The sequence below is a fragment of the Grammomys surdaster genome, unplaced genomic scaffold (assembly GCF_004785775.1).
Source record: "Grammomys surdaster isolate TR1022 unplaced genomic scaffold, NIH_TR_1.0 171, whole genome shotgun sequence".
NCBI classification, from domain to species: domain Eukaryota; kingdom Metazoa; phylum Chordata; class Mammalia; order Rodentia; family Muridae; genus Grammomys; species Grammomys surdaster.
This window is the reverse complement of record NW_021604619.1, coordinates 4,578,689-4,601,528: the sequence shown is the minus strand read 5'-3', so window position 1 is coordinate 4,601,528 and position 22,840 is coordinate 4,578,689.

Genomic DNA, 22,840 nt, shown 5'->3' with positions numbered 1-22,840 from the left:
CCCCCCCAAAAAAAGCCACTGCTTAGATCTATGTTGAAAATAGAAACAAAAGAGGTATAGAAGACTGCTTTACTTTCTTGACCTGCATGACTTTCTGTCTCATGAGAAAGAGTATGAACAAGAACTTATTTGTGATATCTAGCTGAAGGAAAGTCATATACAAGGAAACACAACATACTGTGGAAAAACAAAAATACTTCTATCCTCATATATCATTTAGTATCTTGTTCAGTAAATCAATTAAATTGCTTGGAAAATAATTTTGTACTTGGTATGATATTTTATAAAGAAAATTATTTATGAATTTCAATATTTACCAGCTATAAATGCCTAAAAGTAATTTTATCACCTCAGAAGTATTACGGTTACAATGGAACTTCCCATATCTATTTAGTCTCCTACATATTCAGACAAATACAGTGGACAAGATGAAGAGTCTGGCCAAAGGTGAGGAAACAGTTACAAATGCCTTTTCAAGTTCTCAATCCAAGATTCCACAGCAATTATTCAAGGTTTGCAAGAAAGCAAGAAAATTCTGGCAAAATGATGCATTTGATTAAAACAACACAGACCAGGGAAGGTGGCATAGAAAACTAGAGGCTTAAATAGAAACTATTGTTACAATAGAAATAGAATGCCATGTATCAAAGCTGAAAAGCACCAATTGTAATGGAAGAATCAATAATTCCTCTTCAATAGCAATTTGCCTTACTTGCCTCTGTACTCCATACACTGTGGAAACACTTCTGTGGTTCCATTAGCAATAAATTACATTTTGAACAAGTGAAATCATGTAATTGGGCTTTTGAGGTTATTTGTTGAAAAGCTAATACTTTATACTTAAAGACCTAACATAAACAAGAAAATATAACCTTCCTTTCAGTGCCCTGCTTGTGTGGATCTTGTTTATCCTGGAGCAAGTCAGAGAAAGAATAAATCCCTTCTCAGGAGATGAACCTGAGAAGCAATCACAAGTCTTTACATCAGAATTGGAAATGCACAGCTTCTATTCCAAAAATATTTACTTCTAAAACTACTTCTAAAATCCCATTTTTCCTTCTAATGTCTGGAAAAAACTCATCATATAGAACAGGGCCGTAAAGATTGATATGAAGTCTTCTATTTTAAGGAAATATTTTTTGTGAAGACAAGTAATCAATCTGTCAATTCAGGACATCTCAGACTGTTGGTAGAGGAACTAAAACTGTAAACTAACTCTTAGACTAATGATTTTACCAAAGAAAACAAGTTTTTGTATGATTTTTTCCTTAATTTTCCTGATTGCTAGATTCCTTGGTCTTTTTACTTTTAATCATGTTTCCTCCTTTGGATTGTAACTAGTGATCATGTTGCTGCTGTTCACTTTAGATTTTCAACTTATTCACATTTCTGAAAGAGACTTTAAATATCTGCTCAAGGTTTAATTCTATAAAATTTTAAACATTTTCATTAATCTATGCAGGAATGCTACCAACACCTTGTAATGAAGAAGCAAGGAAACTTCAATCTAAGTCTATTATGACTATAACATACTAATTAGAGTCTAAAAAATCAAGTTGGAAGTTACATACTCGAGTTCCTAGTGCTTTGCCATTTGTTTCTCCTTATCGAGAACATGAACCCAGTGACACAGAAAATCATTCTCTATTCAACATTTGATGAGTTTGTGGTGGCTAGGAATTCACCTTCAGTATCATATTACCTTCTGAGGTTAATTAGAAGTGTTTCATTTAAAAAAAGTAAAAAAAATATATATGTTTTCTATGTTTATACATAGACACAGAAGTGGGGATCAGGTGTAAGAGAGTTTTGTATTAACATTAAACTCTGTCATTTTCATTTAGGTATTTATGTACCTGACATAAGTGTATATGCTCAACCTTTGGAGAAAAAGAAGAAAAATAAAATTGCTTTTATTCAATTTGTTTATTGTTACGGTGAATAAATAGAAGAAAATAGTCGGCAAAACTATTTTAAAGGATAATTTCATATTATAACTTATTTATAACTGAAATTTTAAGATATAGTATATATTCAAAATATTATGTTTTGAGTAATTTGATATGCAGTGACTGACTCTAGAGCTATAGTAAAGTCCACACTTCCTTGGTAGTGCGAGAAAGACATTTGTCAGAGCACATGTTTACAAATTCTTGACTATACAAGAAACAAGGCATTGATTCTTCAAGTATTACTTCTTCCAAAGGAACTCACCAAGAATAAAATGAAGATGTCAGTGTATAGTCCTAGAAACAATTATACAGGAGACAGCTTAGTTGTTTTGAATGTCTTTAGTATATGTGTGAACACACATTGATTTAGTCTCTTTTTCCTAAAAAGTTGAGTTCTGAACTATATAAGTTAGATACTTCAGTGAACCAAAAGGATCACAGAGAAAGGAGCAAATCAAGATACAGTGTAATTTTACTGCTAAATGTGATGGTTCAACTAAGTTCCAAGGTGATGGAGTTAAGTGGAAAATCTGAGTCAAAGTTTGAAAATGATGAGAGACAAAGCTCCTCCCAACTTTCCTTCCTATTTAGAAAAAATAAGACCTTTGTAAACTTTGGTAAAATTCCAATTCTAAACACCATTTTGTGCTCCTATACTCAAGAAGTGAACGTCTCACTAACACAGAAATAGGATTTTAAAATAATATTATTCAAGGTAAGAATTCCAAAGCCTAAATTCCATCATTGTTATAATTCTGCACATGGTGGGCCTGAAGTATTTGATTATATTATAGATATGCTCTTTCCTACTATTTCCTAGAGCATATGCTGTGTTTAATTTGAATTTTTCATTTAATTTTATAAAATTATTTAACATTTGTAATGTGCTTATTGTAGCTTTCAAGCCCAGGAATCACATCTGAACATACATATGGGCAAGCATACCCTCAAATTAATGAACCATAAAACCTGTTTGGAAGAATCAGGTAAAAAAACAAAACACAGCAAGTCAGATGAAGAAATGAGGGCAGACAGGGTTTCACTAGGAGAAAAACTGGGGGTCCACACATGGCTTTGTGAGCCATTTCATTTTAAAAATTTGAACAGTTGTTGAAACTGTAGAAAAGGATCAAAAGAGTACCAGATCCTCTAGGTCAGAGTCAAAGAGACCTGCTTGGAGGTTGTTGACTACCATACTTCAAATCAGCAAACTTTAACCAAAGTATGCACTTTGAAAGTGATACCCTCAGAATTGACGATGGCTATATGAAGTAGAGAATTTGAGAACTAAGAATGAATTCCTGTAGTCTCCTGTAAATTGCAGATGTGAAAACCATGGGCAGAAGGATTATTTTAGAGTAGGACTTAGAGTTATCAAACATGATCCTACTGAGATATAAATCTCTGGTTTTATCTACATCATGCATACATTTTTTTTTCTCTTCTGATGCTGGTGTTTACAATGTCTCTGTGCTTTCCTTCTGTTGACATGCTTTTATTCTTATTCCCTTGAAGTGTATTGATTACCTGATATTAAACATAAATCAAATCAATATAGTACTATTCATTTGAAATACTGTGGATTAATATTTAGAGACCTTCATATTATTTTTTAAATATGCCTCTCTCAGGAACAGCTTGTTAATAAAACAAAGTAGCAGATAAATGTCCAGCTTGGCACTCCATCAGAAGAATGTAAGAAATCTTAGAATATTCTCACACTCTGTTTAGCTATCTTCAACCCTAGAAACACCTGCATGCCATTCTCCTGCTTTCTAGGATAAGCCGGGAACTCTGTATCTAAGACATATTGTTTCATTGGCTCTAAATCAATTAAATACATGAACATTAAACAAAGAATCCATTTATATAACCTCAAATGCCTTCAATTACAGCATGTAAAATGAATGGAAATCAGGGTTAATTAATAAAATACTTTCTATTGAAATCCCAATTCATGAAAAAATTCTAAAATTTTAATATCTTATAGTGTGTTGGAGTATTATGACATAAAAATGAATATTGTCCAATTCATTTTATATATGCAATCTAATCTCACTGTAAACTCCCATTGTCATGTTATTTTTAAATTATATATCACTTTTGCTTAGAAGAAAAACAGAATCTCATTTTCTATGATTACGTGGTTGAGTAGGGACAAAGTAAATTCAATGAAGCATTCAAAGCAAACATCCTTTTAATTAGACTGAGAAACAGACTGCCTTCATCTTAGATTTTGTTTGTTTTCATTAATAGAATGAGAGTACTCGTCTCCAAGGAAGATATCACAATTCTTTGAAATCAAGATATGTCCACCCATGTGTTCTTCCCATAACTTTGCCTTTCATCCTGGCTTCATCTAATCCAATGTTTTTTGAAACATTGTTTCCAAAGTATGAAATGATATACCCTTGTTATTGTTACTGATACTTTAAGTGGTAATTTGTATGCTTGCAGATGGCACAAAGGGACTTTTTTTTAAACCATGAGGGATTAATGAAAATCCCCAACCTTCAAAAATACCAGGCCTTGCTTAAGCTCAGTAGACTAAATGCATCCTGCTCTCCCAAGAGCATTATTAGAATAGACTTTCAAGTTAATTAATGAAAACAATGTGTTTTTCTTACTGATACATTTTTTCTGGGGGTTTTTATCTAATATCACAATTAGAAATATATTTTATTACTAAAATCATTATATATAAAGCCATTCTCACTCTATCATATTCTTATAATTAAACCAGTTATTTTTTTCTTGTAAATATCTAAATTGGCTATCATGTATAACATTTATATTATAGAGAACTAACTTTACAGTATAGTTTGGGAGTATACTGACACCTTAGTTAATTTTGCAGGATGTTATGAGTCTCTGTTCTTGAGCAAATTCCACATGGGTATTATAAAGTGAAGACTTCTGTGCAACAATTTCTGCACAGAGTTCACTCACACAATTTATAAAGAATATAGCATGGCTTAGAGTTTGCACCAGGCCAATGGACAACTCCTGCCATCTGTACCAGAGATTTGTAACCCAACTGTGTATGCTCAGTGTTCCAGGCACATATGTTGTAGATCCTCTGGCACACATTGTTATGAACCAAGAGAATACATTTGTTCCTTGACCTCTGGATGCATTTTCTTCCAAGAAATATTCTTGTTCTTCCACAGATTAAATTCTGACACTCGGTCAATGCTTTATATTATTGGAAAAATCCTGCTAGTAAAATTAAAATTTAGAATTTAAGCCATGAAAAATTGTGTGCCTTTGTAATCCTGGTACTCTGGAGATAGAAATTTAAGGTCATTCTTGACTATATTGAACATTCAAGTCCCACTTAAGATACACAAGAAACTACCTCAAAAATGATTAAAATTTAATGACTAAATTAAGATAGAATTATTGGTTTTCACAAAAATATTTAACATAAAACATATTTAAGTGACCATCTGATTTCTATTCAGCTTTGGAACTTGCTTCTCATACATAAGGTAGAGTGAAAGACTGCAATCTATCTGTTATGGAAGTGGCCCATACTAAGGCTAGCTAAGAAAGATGAATAGTCCCAAACTTTTGAACAATCCAATATGTGCACTTAATTAAAAATTTCCTTTTATTTTCTATCAATACATAATACTCAGAACATCAGAGTCTATGACGTCAGTAGGAAAGACATACGGAAACAAATAAGAGCATGGTTATGTCAAGGTATTAAATCTTAAAAGGGTCTTTACACTGAGTTAAGCCTAAACAAAAGAACATAAATGGTGTTCCCACTTCGATTTCTGAGGCGTTTACCACAACTTTCTCTCCTACAACCCAAATTTATTACCTGTGTTTTGCTTGAGTTGCAAACCATTAAATTAGCAACACACTGAAAAGGGAAGATAGGACTCCAAAGTGATTAAATAATTCCAGTCACATGATTTCTTAAGGCTTTAATGAAAATCATCTGAAGAATCCCTTTAATTTTAATGGGAAATATTATGTTGCATTGTAAGCATGTGGAAAACAAACATATATCTGACATCTTATACTAAAAAGTTTCCTTTAGCAGCAGTCATAAACACCATAAGATTGACAAGCAAATTTTCATAAACATTAAAATGAGAAGAAACATAACATTAAGAGGCTACTGTGTGCCAGACACTGTCTTTGATACTCCCCATATCTTTAGTCACACTATCAGATATTGTTATCATAACTATTATATCAATCAATGGATTGAAACAAAGATAAGTTAGATAACCTGTTCAGAGAGAAACAACAGGTACGGGCAAAGTTGATGCATTATTACTTCTAAATGCTAAGCTGTATCTCCCCAACAATAGACTGATCACAAATATTTGAATTACATAGAGCTGCTAAAGCTACCCAAGGAGACTTTTCTATTTTATAGTTCATATATATTCTGCTATACGTTTCCATTGCCCCTACATTGAAAACCTAGTACCAGTTTGAGCTTTTATAATGCTGTTTAATTTAAACATGCCTAGGCTATCAATACTATCTCTTGCTCTTCTCTCACTCACGGAGCTACATGCACAGTAGCCCCCTTTCTATTTGCAAGTAGTCCAACTTGTTACCAATGATTCCCCCCTGCCCATGCTGCCTTCCCTTCTCTTCATTACTGTTTATTTGACTCTTTCATGTTTTACTTGAAATATCAGAAAAGATTTCAATGTGTTTAATATCCAAATCCAAATAGCCTATACTTGATTATTCTCTTGGTTTTCGACTCTTGCCTTTATATATTTGTTAGCTTTTTGTTACATATTTAATGTCTTGGAGTCTTGTTAAATGAAAGAATTAACTCTTTTTATGATATATACCATTAAATCTAATGCTTAGAACATAGTATGAATTCAGTAAGTAAGGCAACATTTAACTCAGTGTTTGTCCCCTAACCTGGAACAGCATGCTTGCTCAGTAAATGGTCGCCTCTTCAGATGAATGACTCTCACACGGGAAATTCATTTCCAATAAATTCAAACACCCAATTTGAGAACCTGTTCTATGACAGGCTGTTCTCTACCTACTAAGAAGTGTGTGATCTGAAACAGGAAATAAATGATGAATTCCATGGCCTGAAGAGGCTCATACTGCAAAATGGGAGCTATCCCTTTGATAACCCCAGACGTGGGAAGGAAGTGTTAAGGAAGAGGTCAGCTGCTGTTCGAGTTCAGACTAAAGCAGAGTGTTAATAGAGTAGAAGATCATATTAAAGAAAGGTTTTGCATGTGTGGTTTGATAGCAAATTGGAGTGACCCTAACAAAGCAGGCACCAATCCTTCTGTGATATTGGAGTACAGTACTGCAATACTGGAAAATGACTAGGAAAGCACAATGGGCAAAACTTGATGCTACTTTAACCACACTGCTTAATAGTGTCCAGCTTGTCTAAGAATAGAGTCAGTTCTACTACTGAGAGCCATCACACTACTGCATCACATATGCAAGTATATTTGGACTATGTTTCATGGTATTTTTTAAAATATACATTGTTCCCAATTTATACTATCAGAAGCATAATAAAAGTTGGCACACAAGAGGGACTAGAAGAGAGGATGAATGAAAAGAGAGAAGAAGGAAGAGTTGGTTGGGGGAGGAGGCATGGATGGAATACCAGCTGTTTAGTTGAGTGGTTTGTTGTTATAAAAAGTTAACAAGACAATGACATGATTTCAAGAATTGGAGCTGTTTTCTCCTTTCAACTCTGTCCAGAGGATAGCAACTCTTGCAATATCTTAAAACCTGAATAAAACAGAGGAAATTTTTTAGATATTTGAATTTTAATGATTTTCATTCTGTAATATTTTCGATACAAATATAAAATAGCAAACAGTACAACAAAACTTACAAAAACTGGCTGATTCCAACTTTATTATTGGGGGCCAAGAAGACATGAAGTTTGAAACCAGGCTTTGGCTTAGCCGAAGAAGAAAGTTTAGGAAACAGACACCTGCCAGATTTAGGGCAGGAAGGTTAGAGTAGAAAAGATGATTTTCTTACTTCTTTGTGGGTTATAATTTTTTAAGGCCCTACCAAATCAGCATCTTGAAATCAATTATAACTATTAATTTCCGCTGAGGTTTAATTTCATTCTGCATTTGACCAAACATTAAAATTAATCAATAAACACATTCGTTATACGTGTGAACATAGTAGTTAGCAGTACCATCATCATCTAAGATTTTTTTCTAATGATGGCCAACAAACTTTTGAGGCACCTGTGTTAAGTAAGTTTAGGCTGTAATTAATGAAGGCTTTTTTTTTAAATATATACATGTATAGTATGTTTTTGTTAGAACATCAGAAGAGGTGTTGCAACACAAGTGAAACTAGAAAAGATGACGGATGGATGGATGGATGGATGGATGAATGGATGGATGATAGACAAAGACATTCTATATGATAGTTGTCCACAACATTGAGGATTATCTTAATATTCATCTTTTTTCCTAGACTTTCTTTGTCTCTTAGTCATTACTATCAAATACTCCTTCCAAGAAAATATTAATCTATAACACCATGCCATATAGTTTTATACCCAAAAGCCATTGATATTTGGGAGAAGTAATATCCTTGTCTCCTCTACATAGATGTATAGATAAAAGATCATTTTCTCCATGTCAGCATTATGCTGTGCTCACAAGTTGTAACTAATTTGCTTGGCAATTTGTCAAATTTCTGTAGCGCCTCTCACCATTCTTAGCTTTTAGGACAAAATGTTTGCATAAATCAGTAATTATCAACTGGTCAATTTCTCTTTCTCAAGCTGTACTTTTTCTGAGATATACTCCAATTATGATTTCACATCAGTACCTATAGCATGCAATGTGACCTACTATGACTGATTCAGTATGTATTCCTGTGGAATGTTCTCAAAATCACTTTATTTGTTCTAAAATTGTATTGATGACTGGAATCTAGACTTCAACAAATTTTGTTTCCTTCATCCACAAACCATGAAATTTTACATTAAGTAAAGCAAGCTGTACTATTTAAAAGTTTACGTGGCATTAAAAATAATGAGCTTTTCTATGCCATCTTAATACATATGCAATATAAAATATTGCTTATATTAAATATCCTCTAGTTCTGCCTCCATCCATTTTCCCTATTCCCCTAAATAGTTTCTCTATTCTGCTTTCATGTCATACATATACAAATTCTGTACGTGATCAATTACATGTAGTTTTTAATTTCCATTTATTGCATTTGGTATAATAATTTCTATTTCCATAAATTTTTCTAAAAGAGATACAATTATATTATTCACTCTGGAAAGTATAATTATTTTTTTAAATTTTATTCCAAGAAATGATATGCCCTATTCTGTCTGACATGGACTAGCTAATTAGCTCACACTTGACTTTCTTGGTGCTGATAATTGAACATGACTGGTTGCATGTAAGTGAGGAAGCCCTTTTCTACAACAGCTTTTCATATGGACTAAAATAAGCCTTGTAATTTTGTACAACATGTAGCAAGCAGGCTATTTCAAGTTAATAGATAACCTACTTTATTGAGAAGTTAAATTAGTAATACTCTCATGAAAAGCAATGGAAAACCTGGAAGGAACATAAATAGCATGCTGAAGAGCAAAGCCATTGGTATTTCAGTAAAGCCAACATCCAGTTCTAAAATTCAGAACTGCTCCTTAACCTGAGTAGGAACTGCATGATTACTTGACTCTCTCTAAGTCTACATTTAAAAAAAGAGAAGGAATAAAAGGAGGAAAGAAAAAGAAAGAAAGGAAAGAAGGAAGCAAGAGAGAGGATGAAAGAAAAACGGGAGAAAGGAAGGAAGGAAGGAAGGAAGGGAGGGAGGGAGGGAGGGAGGAAGGAAGGAAGACAGATAAAAGAAAAAAAAGAAAAGAAAGTAGAAAGGAAAGAAATAATCAAAATCAGAGCTGAAATTAATGAAATAGAATCTTAAAATATAAATCAAATGCAATCTTTTAAAAATGACATGAATGACAAATCTCCAGCCAACTAATCCCAAAGAAAGATAATAGATTCAAACCAATAAAATTTGAGATGAGAAACGAAACTTAAATCTCACTTAGAAGGGGAGATAAAATGTCATAAAAGGTAGATGAAGGGGGAGAACTGGGAGGGAGGGGAGATGGTGAGGGGAATGGGGATTTAGGATCAGGTGTGGTGAGAAGAGATGAATATATGGTCACAGAAATGAATGGAAATCTGTAACTGAAGGGGATGAGGAGGTGAGGGGCATCTCCCAGTTTAGACAGAGACCCTGCATAAGGGAGGTACCCCAAAATCAATGGGGGTGACCTTAGCTGTAATTCACTACATTGGGGCTATGGAACATGAAGACGCACCTCCTATAACCAGGCAAGAACCCCAGTGGAGCGATAGAGACCCCCACAAAACATTCCGGTCAGAATTTATCTTGTCTACAAGAAATGCAGGTATGAGGGATAGAGCAGAGACTAAGAGAATGGTCAACCAAACCTGCTCAACTTGAGACCCATCCCATGGGCAAGCACTAATCCGAAACACTATTAAAGATAGTGCTATACTTGTAAACAGGAGCATGCTGTCCTCTGAGAGGATCCAACCAGCAGGTGACTCAGACAGATACAGACACCCACAGCCAAACAGTGGATGGAGCTTGGGAACTCTTATGGAAAAATAAGAGGAAGGTTTGTGGGCCCTGAAGTGGATAGGAACTCCTCAGGAAAACCAACAGAGTCAACTAATAACCTGGGTGCTTAGGGCTCTCAGAGTCTAAATCACCAACCAAAGATCATATATGGGATGGACCTAGTCCTCCTTACACATATGTAGCAGATGTATAACTTGGTTTTCATGTGGATTCTGAATAATTAGAATGGAGGCTATCCCAAAAGATGTTGCTTGTAAGTGAGATATGTTCTAGCTGAGCCTTGTCTGACCTCAATGGGAGAGAAATCATCTAGTCTCCCAGAGACTTGAATTGTGGGAGACCCAGGGGGCCTCAACTACTCATAGGAAAAGGGGAGGGAGTATGAGAAAAGGATTTTGGGAGGGGTGGCCAGGAAGGAGGTAGTGAGCACATCTAAAGTGTATAAATAAAAAAAATATTAAAAGTTTTAAAAAATAGAGATGAAATGAGACAAATTATAACAGACACTGAGGAATTTCTGAGATTCAGGAGGTCATACTTTAAAAGTCTTGCAAAATAGTAATTATATAAAAGAATATTAATTTCTAGATTCTAGCTTTAACAAAAGTTGTCATGATGAAGCAAATTATTTAAATAGAACAATAATATACACCCAGATAGAAGTAATTTAAAACCAACCAAAAAAAGGAAAATGTTCAGTTCTCAATATTCAGTTCAGATTTTTGTCAGACCTTCAAAGAAGAGTTAGCACCAATATGCCTCAAGGTATTCCATAAAAGACAAAAGTATAGAATAATTCCAAATTCTTTTTTATGAAGCCAATATTGCTCCAATAAGAACACTAGACAAATACCTGGCAAACAAAAGAAAACTCTAGCCAGCCTCTCCAATGAAGTTAGAAGCAAATGTTCACAATAAAATTCTCTCAAACTAAATTCAAGAACATATGAAAAAGATTGCATGTGATGAACAAGTCATTTCATCCATGTGATGAAAGGATAGGTCATTATGCATAAATCAGTAAATACAATCAACCACATAAGTAGACTCAAAGACAAATGGTATATTATTATCTTATTAGATTCAAAAAAAGGTGTTATAGCAGTCCTAGAGACTCTAGGCATACAGAGGACATATCTGGCCATCTATTGATGGATCAAGCCAATATATATCAAACCCACAGCCAACATATTACTAAATGAAAACAAACGCAAAAGCTTTCTAGTAAAATCATGAACAAGATAAGGATGTCCCACTCTCACTCCAGCTCAATGTACTGCTTGAGATAATCTATAAAACAATAAGACAAGTGGAGGAGATGAAGGGAATTCAAATAGTAGAATAAAGAGTCATAATCAAAACAATTTTATTTGCCTTCCCGAAGGAAATACTTCATTGGGAGCAAACTTTGATAATAACTTCACTTCCTGTTCTCTCTCTCTTTCTCTCTCTCTCTCTCTCTCTCTCTCTCTCTCACACACACACACACACACACACACACACTCACACACACATAAACATACACACATACACACATACATGCATGCTCTGTGTGTGTTTCATGTATTTCATACTTTATATTAAAAGTCTGATACTTTAGCTTCCTGCTTTTTTTGATCATGCATGTACAAGCTGTCATTCCTCTGTTTTGTCACAATAGATTCTTTGCCACTAGAGAGATATCTGGTACCAAAGTTGAATTAGGAGCAGATAAACCATATAAACAGTACCATAACCCATAAAGAAATAGCAGCAGTCATTAAAAGTCTCTCCCCACAAAAAAAAAGGACCAGAGGGTTTTAGTGAATAATTCTATTAGACATTTGAAAACCTAATACCAATTCTCTTCAAACTATTCTACAAAATAGAAACAGAAGGAACACTACCCAATTCATTTTATGAAGCCACAAATATTCTCATACCTAAACCACACAAAGACCCAACTAAGAAAGAGAACTTTCGGACCAATCTCCTTTAGGAATATCGATGGAAAAACCTTCAATAAAATTCATACAAAATGAACCCAAGAACACATCAAAACAATCATCAATTATGATCAAGTAGGCTTTACCCAGGAATACAGCATGGTTCAATATATGGAAATCCATCAATGTAATTCACTATATAAACAAACTCAACAGAAAGCACATGATCATCTCACCAGATGCTGAGAAAGCATTTGAAAAAATTCAACACCCCTTCAAGGTAAAAGTCTTGGAAAAATCATGAATTCAGGGCCCATACCTAAACATAGTAAAAGCAATATAAATCAAACTAGCAGCCAACATCAAACTTAATGTAGAGAAATTTGAAGCAATTTCACTAAAATCAGGGACTAGACGAGGCTGCTCACTCTCTCCCTACCTATTCAATTTAGTACTTGAAGTCCTAGCCACAGCAATTATACAACAAAGGAGTTCAAAGAGATACAAATAGGAAAGGAAGGATTCAAAATATCACTCTTTGAAGATGATATGATAGTATACTTAACTGACTCCAAAACTTCCACCAGAGAACTCCTAAACCTGATAAACAACTTAAGCAAAGTGGCTGCATATAAAATTAATTAAAACAGTAGCCTTCCTCTACTCAAAGGATAAATAGGCTGAAAAAGAAATTAGGGAAATGACTCCCTTCACAGTAATCACAAATAATATAAAACACCTTGGTCTGAATCTAACCAAAAAAGTGAAAGATCTGTATGACAGGAACTTCAAGTTTCTGAAGAAAGAAATTGAAGATCTCAGAAGATGGAAAGATCTCCCATGCTCATGGATTGGCAGGATTAATATTGTAAAAATGGCCGTCTTGCCAAAAGCAATCTACAGATTCAATGCAATTCCAATCAAAATTCGAACTCAATTCTTCATAAAGATAGAAAGAGTAATTTGCAAATTTACTTGGAATAAGAAAAAAGTAGCAAATACTATTCTCAACAATAAAAGAACTTCTGGGGGAATCACCATCCCTGACCTCAAGCTATACTAGAGAACAATAGTAATAAAAACTACATGGTATTGATACAGAGACAGGCAAGAAGATCAATGGAATAGAATTGAAGACCCAGAAATGACATCTATGGTCACTGGATCTTTGACAAAGGATCTAAAACTCTCCAGTGGCAAAAAGACAGCATCTTCGACAAATGGTGCTGGTTCAACTGGAAGTCAGCATGTAGAAGAATGCAAATCAATCCATTCTTATCTCCTTGTACAAAATTTAAGTCCAAGTGGATCAAGGAGATCCACATAAAACCACATATACTGAAAATATTAGAAGAAAAAGTGGGGCAGACCCTCGAATACTTGGGTACAGGGGAAACATTCCTCAAGAGAACACCAATGGCTTATGCTCTAAGATCAAGAATTGACAAATGGGACCTCTTAATTACAAAATTTCTGTAAAGAAATGAACACTGTCACTAGGACAAAATGGCAACCAACTGATTGGGAAAAGATCTTTATAAATCCTACATCTTATAGAGGGCTAATATCCAATATGCACAAAGAACACAAGAAATTAGACTCCAGACAAGCAAATAACCATATTAAAAAATGGGGTTCAGTGCTAAACAAAGAATTCTCAACTGAGTAATCTCAAATGGCCCAGAAGCACCTTAAGAAATATTCAACATCCTTAGTCATCAGGGAAAATCAAATCAAAACAACCTGAGATTCCTCCTCAGACAAGTCTGAATGGCTAAGATAAAAAATTCAGGTGATAGTAGATGCTGGCAAGGATGTGGAGAAAGAAAAACACTTCCCATTACTGATGGGATTGCAAACTGATAAAACCACTCTGGAAATCTGCGAGGTGGTTCCTCAGAAAATTGAACATAGTATTACCTGAGGACCCAGCTATACCACTCCTGGGTATATACCCAGAAGATGCTCCAACATATAATAAGGACATATGCTCCACTATTTTGATAGCAGCCTTATTTATAATAGCCAGAAGCTGGAAAGAACTGAGATGTCCTTTAATAGAGGAATGGATACAGAAAATATACATTTACACATGGAGTATTACTCAGATATTAAAAACAGTTAATTCATAAAATTCATAGGCAAATGGATGGAACTAGAAAATATCATCCTGAATGAGGTAACCCAATCCCAAAAGAACACACATGGTATATATTCACTGATAAGTGGATATTAGGCTAAACTCACAGACCACATGAAGCTCTTGAAGAAGGAAGACCAAATTGTGGGTGCTTTGATCCTTTTATAAGGAGTAACAAAATACTCATGGGAGCAAATATGGAGACAATGTGTGGAGAAGAGACTGTAGGAGGGGCTGTCCAGAGACACTCCCACCTGAGTATCCATCCCATGTGCAGTCATCAAAGCCAGAAGCAGTTGTGAATACCAGGAAATGCTTGCTGACAGGAGCCTGATATAGCTGTCTCCTGAGAGGCTCTGCCAGAGTCTGGCATATACAGAGGCAGATGCTCATAGCCAACCATGGAACTGATCAAGGGGTTCCCAATGGAGGAGTTACAGAGAAGACTGAAGGAGCTCAAGGAGTTTGTGGCTTCATAGAGAGAACAATATCAACCAGCCAGAGTTCCCAGGGTCTAAACCACCAGCATGGGAGCACATTATGCCCACATGTAGGACTACTTACTGCTCATCAAGAAAAAAGAGCGAGTCACAAAATGAAACCAATATCTATAACCACTATCAGGGCCAAGAACCTGTGGTGAGAGGCATTATGGGCTTTAGGGAAGTACCTACTCCTATTATTGTGGTGTGATATTCTACTAAACAGACTACTTAAAAGCTCTCAATATACCTCTTGATTACTGCATTCCTCAAACATTAGCAGAGAATATTTTATTTGTACATGAAAATTAGAACAAAGATTTAAAGCTGGTCAAGGTACAGAGAATAAGTGGCTCTAGGGTGCTTAGCTATAAATGAGACAACTATATCAAATCCTCCTCCAAAAGCTAAGTGATCTTATTGAAAGAAACAGCAAAAAGACCATAAAAGCCATAGAACTGGATGACTGTGAAGAAACTGTTTTCTAGACTCAATAGGGTAGTTGCATGTATAAACTCATGTTGATTGTAATAGCGTGCCCAATACCTAAGCAAGTTCAAGAGAGACAAAATTTCAGCACTGAGCTGCAAGATAGGCATGAATTCTGACCCTTAGTTGAGGAGCTATTGGTAATTGGTACCCATGGAGAGAAGAAAAGTGGGTTTTCTTTATGGGTGTGGCACCTGGTAGGTCTAACATACTCCAATGGTTGTTCACACATGGAAGAGTATATAGACAATGCTACTGCCCTTGATGTGTTTATTTAAAAATGAATGAATTAACAAAGTTGAGTATTTATGAAATGGAGTGGATTTGTGAAAAGATGTGGGACTGAGATGATTATCATTAAATACATCTATGTAACTCTGAAAGCCCTAATAAATCATTTAAAAATAAAAGACTGAAAAAAATGAAGGTTTTTAGTAGAGAATTTTATATCTTAATTTGTCTATATTACAGTTTGGCATGCCACTACATTACTTATAATATCATTATCAGCAGATACGTTCACAATTATCTAGAAAGATAAATACAACTTCGATCAGACTAAAAAAGTATATATATATATATATATATATATATATATATATATATATATATATGTATATATATATACCCACCCACAGGAAAAATAGACAGAGAAACATGATCTTGGAGATAATAAAATGAATTAATACATTTCTTCTTTGCTTCCTTTCCTTTTCAATTTGTTTTTGTCTTTAGGAGCTTTCATCAGAATCTTTAGATAGCAACTGAACATATATATGTGCTCTGATGGCACCTGTTTAAATTAAAGATTTACTGCACTATCTCCAATAATGCATAAAAACTCAGCATGAGTTTATTAAATGATTTATAAGAACCCAAGATTATATAATTGTTCTTTGAGAAACTTTTAAGTATTTACTTTTGTCCTTTTTGTGGAGTAAGAAGTGAAGGTGATCAATGATCCCTCTGTGATGCAGGGAAGAAGAGGCTCCAGATTGTACTTGAGGGAAGTTAGAAGTGATGTTTCTGCATTCTGAAATGAGGACAGAAAGGCACATTGGTAACTTTTTTTTTTGATTAAGAAAATAAAGTATGAATAGCAAAAGGGCTATAATCTAATAGAAATAAAGTGGGGGCAACTTTGTAAGACTTGTTTGTTCTTTTCTAAGATTATTTTTCAAATTATTTGTGTATGTGTGTGTCTCTGTGTGGATATATTCTAATGCATGCAGGTAGACAGAAAAACCAGAATAGTGTCATGGCTCCTGGCACCTGAGTTTCAAGTGCATGTGGAATGGCTGACCCCAGTGCTAAGAACTGAACTCGTGTCCTCGGCAAAGGCAGTAAAAACTATTATCCACTGAGCCATCTCTTTCAGTCTCATGTTGTAACATTATCTTCTTGGTGTGGTTCAGAGCACCTTCCAAATAATGTTCTAAAGGAGTACAGGTAAGAAAACATTCGAAGAGACCATTCTCCTACAGCTTTCTCATTCTAAAATACTCACTGATGCAAGATAGGACATTTACCAATACCACTTCCCTTGTAAGTGAAATCATAATGCACCTTTCCCAACCATCTATTTACATACACCCTACCATCCCCACCAACTGAAGTGACTTAACCTCTATCCTGGGTTCCTGCTAGTAATGGATTAGATTTAATGAACATTATAATAGATTTTCAGATAGAGAACCAATAAGCCATTCAGTATCTCAGTCAAGGAATATAAACTGAATGTCTGCAAGTATTCATCACTGTTATAATCCTGGGTTACCATGCCACAAAAACTTCCAAGAATTGCAATGCCCTTCTCTGATTACCTCACATCTGACCTAAATAATAATACTAAAAATCATCAAGGCTAGGAATAAAATTTAAAATGAAATACTATTAAAAATAATGTGGCTTAAATTAGGCAAAAAGTATAACAAGTAAGTTATATTGTTGGAAGATTTTATCTAATCTCTTCAGGCTAGGAAAGGTTGAAGAATGATTTAGATTGTACTTTTAGAGGCAATAGAACATGATGGTGAATGTATGGTGGAAAAAATTCCAAAGAGACAGAGCTAGAAAGAAAAATAAACATTACAGAAATGGGAATGATCTTACTGTGCATTATAAATATTTTGTCCACTAGAAATATAATATAAGATACATGTATAGTTTTTAGTTCACAGGTGTTATAGTCATTACGTGTTGAGTTCATGTTTCAGACAAGTCCTGCACTGCTCAGACTGGCCTTAACTTGTGTTCTGGTAATCAGACCCCTCCCATGACTCTCCCAAGAAGCTGAACCTATAGGCTTGTACCATATTCCCAGCTGTAGTAGCCACATATAAAAAGTAAAACTAAACTAACCAATTATATAAGTTTTATTATATTTTATTTAATCTACTTTAACCAAAGATTTCATCTTTATATAGTCAATCAAAAAATAAGATATTTTGTAGTAATGTGTAGAATAGGATTTTTAAAAAGAAATGAATCTGGATTAAAATGTTTAAATTTAGCAATCATTTATCAAGAAAGACATAGTCACTAATCTTTCATATATCATTATTACTAGGTATCATACTGGACAGTGCATCTCCAGAAACTGAAAGAAGGAGTCTGTACGAAAAGCCCTAGAAATGCCTTTATACAACACCTGAGCAAGAGCACTATCAATGGCCATGTTAACATGGAGGGGGTATACTTGTCCCACCTCCAGACAATTAACTACAAACAACAAATGACTGCTGGGAATATGAGCCCTTTTATTGTTTGTTCAATGTAGTGTAGTCCATGAAATAATTAACAAACACACACACACACACACACACACACACAATGAAGTGTTTGTGTATGTATACAATAAATATATGTACAAAAATAATAGTAAAAGAAAAGAGACTATGAGGTTATCAACTTGACCATGGCAGAACATGGGAAGGCTTGGAAGGAGCACACATGGGAGGTGCTGGATAGGAAAAGGGGATAGGGAAAAGAAAATATTGTAATTTTATTTCAGTTAAAAATACACTGTTAAAAATATAAAATGCCTCAAGGTGACATTGGAGATAAAGATAGAACATAGATAAACAAGGCTTCCCAGACAAAGATCAAAGATTTGGACTCTATTGAATCACAATAGGATATTATTAGATGGCTTAAGCAGAAGATTGACATGTTATGATCACTGCTTCAGAGACACTCACCCAGTAAAGTGTAGAGGCAGTGCTCTGTAGAGGAAGTAGTGAGTCAGGCAATTGTTGAAGTCCTCCTGTGACACATCTGTGGTTCACACAGGCTTATGCAATTGAATGCCACCAGAAAATTGTGTGCAACCATTTTAAATTCTACGAGAAGAATGAATGTGGGTTACATGTAAGGAGACAAGTAAATAATGATATGTAAGTATGTAATGTTCTTCTGGAATAAAAAAGAGGCTGTTATGCGCTAACATATACTATAAGAGGACTTAATTCTCTTTTCAAGGGCAGATATTAAAAAAAACACCCATTAACTTGTGTGAAGTTTGATAATAGAAAATAGAGAGACATTTGTATTATAAAAATGGAACTAGGACTTGTGAGGTACCTTGCACTTGTGTGCAATTATTATTTGAAAGAGACACCTCTTTAGGAAAGGATAACTGAAGATCACAAGCAAAGGGGCAAAAATGAAGAAGAGGTTGACAGAGCAGGAGAAAAAGATGAGTTCATCCATATAGTGTAGAAAGCTATTCTACAGACATGACACTGTCCTTGCCTTCTTGAACTCTTCATAGTTGTGTTTATTCATCAGGGACCAGCACATGATTGGCACCATTAACCTTGATTCTGGAAGTAAGGAGGAGAGGATCATGAGCCCGTTGATGATATATGTAGGCATTTAACTGTGGTTAGTGGGAGCAGCTCATAACTCCTGCCCCTGAACATATAAGAGGTTAACAGTGTCTTGAAGACATTCATTTCATCGGGAGTATAGTCTCCAGTAAGTTATCAACGTTCTTGCTAGCAGTCCTAATTAAGCTCCTTGTTTCACCAAGCTAGACTTGGTTGAAACCAATTCGTTCATCTGTCATTGGTGACTAATTTAAACCTAACACTCTTATTCAATGTCTCAGGATAATTTCATACACTATGTTAAATTTGTAAGAGATAAATCAGAAAAATTCAAGACAGTTTTCATAGACAACTGTGACAACCTTGACTAAAGGACCCAAAAGAGATTGAATGTGAGTTAGTGGGGGGAGAGAATGGAGAATATTTTCAGTGACTCTATACACATGATACAAAAGGCTTGAGGTATAGCATAATACTAAAGTTTTTGCCTAGCATGTTGGGTATGTGTTCTCAAGTTCAACCTAGCATCCATAGCAAATAAAATAAAAGATTAAGTTGGTGGCTAACTGGGCAAAAATCTTGCTGTGTATAAGCATAAAAATCTAAGTTCAAGTCCTCATAACCTAAGTAAAATGATGTGCACGATGCATGCTCCTATAATCCCATTGCTGGGAAACTGAGGGCTGGGAGGAGCCTCAGGCTTTCTGGACAGTTCATCTAGTAAACCATGTGATCTTTAGATTCAGTGTCACAAATTCAGTGGGAACTGACAGAGGAAGACATATAGGCTGCTGAACTCTGGTTTCTATATGCATAGAGATGTGGAAAAATATCTACATGGTCACCAGTGAAGACATACAAGCACCCCACATATGTGTGTGTGTGTGTGTGTGTGTGTGTGTGTGTGTGTATGTGTTATGTGTGTGTATCAACACATAGAGCAAATTTGGAAAATGTAATAATTTCTTTAAAATGAAAAGCATTAAAGTTCTTTTTTTTTTTTTTTTTTTTTGGTTTTTCGAGACAGGGTTTCTCTGTGTAGCTCTGGCTGTCATGGAACTCACTCTGTAGACCAGGCTGGCCTCGAACTCAGAAATCCACCTGTCTTTGCCTCCCAAGTACTGGGATTAAAGGCATGTACCACCACCGCCCGGCTAAAGTTCATTTTTTATCCAAGTAGATAATCCATTGTCCAAGAACTTAAGATTCAAAACAATAGGACCTTAATTATTTTTTAAAAAAAAGCAAATTGAGGAAATATTGAAGACTAATCCACATGAGTCAGCTTTGTAAAGATTCAGTTTATGATGAAGGCAAGACACAAATTCAGTTAGTCCCAATACCAGTTGCCAGACTCTCATACTTATTATCATGTACGTTCTATAAATCTTGTGACAGAAGAAAGATGAACTTTTGGAAAGCAAACATTTTGTTCAGTGCTATCAAATAAAGATTTTGGCAGGGTAAGTACGAGGTGTGGACAGGAGCAAAAATCTTGATGAAGATGCATTATCAACAAGCAACAACTGCATTAAAACCAAAATAAACTTCAGTTATACAGGAATAAGGAGCAAAGATGACTTGGGGTACACAAATGCTTGTATATGAGGAAATGTGTTCTGCCCTGCTTGTGTGACCTTGATATTCACAGGCTGTTTAATTGAATGCTCACTGCCATTGCCTCTCAAAAGCATTCTGGGTCTGTGCTTTTTTTTTCTCACACCTCAATGACTAATGATGGTTTGGGGCTGTCACTTGGCAGCACTGCCCCTGAAACTTTTCAGGATTTATCTTTTTTTTAAATATATAAAACTATAAGCAACCTTCAGGTGCAATTGCTAGAAATTTTTCTATATTAAACATATCACTTCCTTTAATTGAAGTACTGGGATAAAAATCAATGTAAAAAACATAAGTTTAAAAGAAAAGACAATAAGCTTAGATTTAGACAATGTGATTCATTATGAAAGAAAGAGATCTAATTTGCTGTGTGGAGAGATCCCTGGAGATCTGATATGGCACTTTCAAGAACTGTGGGAATTCTCTTTGGAGCCTGAGCAGTGGATGTTAACTCACCAATTTTTTCCACATGATGTGAAGGATTATGTCCAGCCAGATATCCACACGGGATAGATGGGATTGTAAGACATAATGATGAATGCTGAGTTATAGCCATTTAACTCTTTACATTAAATGAGGACACACTTAAAAATCTCTAAGTGGTAGAAAATATGTCTGTGTGATTATGCAAGGACTCTAGACACTCTACAAGTGAATGGTTCAAAAACTCACTGTTAAATGGTGATCAGGGCTTCATTAAGATTAAGACACATATTATAGCAAAGCTATAACATGGGCAAAGCTTCAAGGTAGCCTCTCAGAGAGAGAATATAATGACTAAGAGGGGCCTTTTCTCTATGGTACCATGCTATATCTGTAATATCTGATTTTCTTACAGGTCACATTGCTTTATGTTTTAGAAGCCTGAGGTATGGAAGATGATGGTGGTTGTAACAAGGTAGGAATAGGTATAATTTGCATAATACAAGAGAAAAGACTATTGGTTTATTAATTATTTGTGTGTGCATATGTGGGTTTATGTGTACAGGTGTCCCAGGAGGCCAAAGAAGAGCATCAGATCAGATACTGGAGTTATAGGCATCTATGCTACCCAAGTGGTTACTGAGCATTGAGCTCTGACACTCTACAAAAGTAGCATCTGCTTTTAATCACTAAGCCACATCACAGTATTGATTTGGTTTGAATAAGAATGTCCCTCATGGGCTGGAGAGATGGCTCAAGAGCACGGGCTGCTCTTCCAAAGGTCATGAGTTCAATTCTTAGCAACCATATGGTAGCTTACAACTATGTGTAATTGGATCTGATGCCCTCTTCTAATGTGTCAAGGACAGTGTGCTCATATACATAAAATAAATAAATAGATCCTAAAAAAAATCTTAAAAAACATACAACCCTTTTGGAATGATAATATATATTCTTTGCCATTGTGAGTTGAAAATATGTGATCTGCTTTTTGATTTTGATTTTTCAGGGGATTACAATTCAGAGATTTTCATATGTCTCAGAGATTTTGAATTTCAGACTTTTAAACAGTGTTGAGACCATGGTATATTATAGTGACTACTAAAGTTGAACAGAATGCATTTTTGCATTATGATGTAGCTCCAAGCTTTTGGGGTGAAGGGAGAGGAATGTGGAGATTTAAATAAGAATGTTTCTATTTGTTCATATGTTTGTATACTTAGTCTTCAGGGAGTAGAATTACTTAAGAAGGATTAGATTAGGAAGTGTGACATTGTGGGAATAGGTCTGACCTTCTTGGAGAAAGCATATCACTAGGGATGAGTATCAAGGTTTTAAAAGTCCG